This window comes from Sebastes fasciatus, chromosome 1, assembly GCF_043250625.1.
Source record: "Sebastes fasciatus isolate fSebFas1 chromosome 1, fSebFas1.pri, whole genome shotgun sequence".
Classification (NCBI taxonomy): domain Eukaryota; kingdom Metazoa; phylum Chordata; class Actinopteri; order Perciformes; family Sebastidae; genus Sebastes; species Sebastes fasciatus.
In genome coordinates, this window is record NC_133795.1 from 3,352,345 (window position 1) to 3,356,139 (window position 3,795).

The following is a 3,795-nucleotide window of genomic DNA, read 5'->3' on the forward strand; positions in this document are numbered from 1 at the left end:
AGAACTTGCGGGACATAAAGTCCTTTTGTTGAAAATCTCGCGGTGTCAGTAGTGATATAAGAGAATGTAAATAATATCATGAACACCTGTCTTATCTAATAATCATAAGTGTTCCAGTGCAGTGTTTTTCTGAAGCCATAGTTCATGTTATGTTGCTGCCCGACTCTCCTACAAAGGGGTAGAAAATAACAGGTACATCTTGTAATAGTTGTTATGACCAAGACGGAGCTGACAGTTATTCTGTGATTGTTCCATTTTGCCACTTATCTTTGTTTGCCCACTCTCTGCACTTTTACACTTTGTTCTGTTCTGATAGCAGATTCGCTGTGTGTGAAATCCTGCTCTAAAGTTTCTCCTTTTCTTAATGAGGCTTTGGTGGGTGGTTTCCCTTGTTCTCACTGTGGGTTTAGGGCTGTGGGGTGCCATTTCCATTTACTGTTTCATCACGTAGGCGTTACAAAGCCCCCTGAGATTAGACGAGTTAGTAAGAGCTATACGAATACTTCATCCAGTGCAAACATGACTAAAGCTTTCAGTTTCTGGCTACCGACAATGGTGGAGTTAAAGGCCCCTAAAAAACACTTTTAATGTGTTTATTATGTGTGAAGCCAACTCGTTCTCACTCCCAACTCATCAAATACTGCCGCTTGGCCAGTGCCAGGCACCCTTAACCATCTGTATGAGACACACCAGGCTTTAACTAACTCCAATGTAAACACACCCATGTCATTTAAGAGGATCAGAGCAACTGACGTGGTATAAAGAGCTCGAAAGTCTGTATAGGGCGGGAAGGAGGGGAGGATAAACGGGTAAAACGAACCAAGGACTTTCACCCAGGAGAGCGCCGTTCATGTCCCATGTGAAACCAAGTCAACGTTGACTTCATTTTGTTGCGTGATTTCGGTCGTTTGCTAACGCCAGTTACGTGACAGATGTATTTATTTTCAAGCTGTTCTCATACACCATTCATAGCTATACCTACGAAAAGTAATGCACTGTAATTCGTATATATCCCAAAAAATCAATTCATATGTAATCCACGTAATCGTGAACCAGGAAATATTAAGAGTGTTGAAACACCACGTAGGGAGGAGGTCGGGGCGGATGGGTGGATGAAAAAACACCTGACTTTCACCCAGTAGACCGCTGCTAGTGTCCCGCGTGAAACCAAAAGTCAATGTGATTGATTTGCCACGTAACTTCCGTACTTAAGTAACGCCACTTACGTAGATATTTTAACCCAAACCACAATCTTTTCCTAAACCTAACCAAGTAGTTTTGTTGACTCCGTCGGTGTGAATGTGAGCATGAATGGTTGTCTGTCTCTATGTGTCGGCCCTGTGATAGTCTGGAGACCTGTCCAGGGTGTACCCCCCGCCTTCACCCAATGTCAGCTGGGATCAGCTCCAGCCTCTCCGCAACCCTGAATGGATCCTGATGGATGTATGGAACTGAAAACACACTGTCAAAGGGTTAAAATTGTAAGACGAAAAACACGGACAACTCCCAGACCGGACAACGCCGTGGTAGCGACCTGTCAATCCCAAGGTAGCCCCGCCCTAAAGCATCCCCTGCTTTATGTTCTATCTGACTCTAAATGGGACCATAATTTACTAAATGAACATCATGCTGTATTGAAGAAGACTTGAAACTAGCGATTGAGACCATAAACTCATGTTTACAATGTTTACTGAGGTAATAAATCAAGTGAGAAGTAGACTCATTTTCTCATAGACTTCTATACAATCAGACCTCTTTTAGCAACCAGAGGAGTCGCCCCCTGCTGGCTATTAGAGAGAATGCAGGTTTAAGGCACTTCAGCATTGGCTTCACTTCTCAGACCCGGAGGTATAGCCCACTGAGGGTCACTGACTTGACGAGTTGGGAGTGAGAATGTGTCGGTTAAGCAGAAACGTGAGACAAGGGAACAACATTAAGCTCTTCTTGGCTTTAATCTGTGATTTTTAATCATCTCCTCTGCTCTCCATTTGTCTCGTCCTCTCTGTATTCTCCTCCGCTGCGGCGTCGAGGCCGATACCCCCACGGGGGTCATTTAAGTCTCATCTTGTCTGACTTAACTGAATCTGCGGTCCAGTCAAGGAAACAAGTCAGTCGCCCACCTTAAACTGTTGTCATCTCTCCTCATCTCATGACACCTTAGTGACACCCCAGGGTGGCGGTCGGCGTCGCTTTCACCAACATCTCCCTTTCCATCATTCAAATTGCGAGCGTCTACTTTTCTGCCGGCGTGTCAGTCCAGAGTGGAGATATGAGATCTGTCAAGTGCGAGACCGGAGGAGGGGAAGGGGAAGGGTGGGGGGGGAGAACCTGCGTCACGTAATGCCTATAGACGCACGCTATTTCCTCAGTGTACAGACCTGCAATTCATTTTATAAATGTCAGGCGAAGCTAACCCAGCCGCCCCCCCACCCCGCAGCCTGATGGGTAATATTCTTATTAGAGATCATTTTGATTGGCTTCCTCTGCCCTTTTCATTGTCTGAGCGACAGGGAGGCGAGGAATGATGAGGTGTGTGTGTGTGTGTGTGTGTGGATGTTTGTGTGTATGCATATATATATATATATATAGGTGTGTGTGTGTGGCTGGATGTTGAGGGTTTATGTAAACAGAGATTAGAAATGCAATAAACCTGTCACATGGAGAATGCTGCTGTCATGGCGTCAACCTGAGCGTGCTGTCACTCTTATCTACCTTTTTTTTACACACAAACACACACGCACACGCACAGAGAGACACACACACACACACACACACACACACACACACATTTGATAAGGAAGGGGAGAGGATTACAGCTGGATATTGAGCATCTTAAGCCATCCTGACTCCCATGTCATGCTGTTGGAGTACCAGCAGTATTTGTGTGCGTGTGTGTGTGTGTGCGTGTGTCTGCGTGTGTGTGTGCGTGTGTGTGTGCGTGTGTGTGTGTGTGAGCAGTGTCACAGCGGCTATTGAACAGGCAGCTTGCTTCCCTATTTCTTGTGGTGCCACAGATTATTTCACGGCCCTTCGTCTGGCTGTTTGTATGCGAGTGTGTATGAGAGGCCTCCCTCTAAGAGTCATTTGCCATGCCGTTGGTAAACGATTGTGTGTAAGTGTGTGTGTGTGTGTGTGTGTGTGTGTGTGTGCAAGTGTGTTCGTGCACGCATATGTTTGTACCATGGCCGAGGCCCTGATGGGTCCCTAGACACACTGAGGATGAGTTAGCCTCTGCCCTGGTTTCCATGGCAGCTGCTGGCTTTATTAGACTCTCACTTTAGCCCCCACAAACAAACACACACACACACACACACACACACACACACACACACACACACCTCATTGTACACTGACAGGGCTACATCGCCACCCCACCCCGAGGCGCTCGCATCTCGGAGCAGTTAAGCAACTTGTCAGGAATGAGAGATGGGCGATGTGTGGCTAAATGAAGCGCAATGGAGAAACCGTCACACGATTTCACACTCGGGTAGCCTCCGGCGCTGCTGCCGCCGCCACACACACACACACACAAACACAGAGGCGGGCGGGGTGAGATGAGCTTGAAATGAGAACCATGGTGAACATCAATACGGCCCCTCCATATCTACGCTCGGCAAGAACCGTTCGAGATCAATATTCCTCAGACCAAACCAATGTCACATTTTGTATGCTGCGAGCCAGACAGCATTAGAGACGCTCCAGCCGGCATCAATCAGCTCCAAGCCGTCCCCCCTCCAACCACTTAACGTAGCTCGTAACATGCTTCATAAAGGCTGTTACCACCTCGACACACAC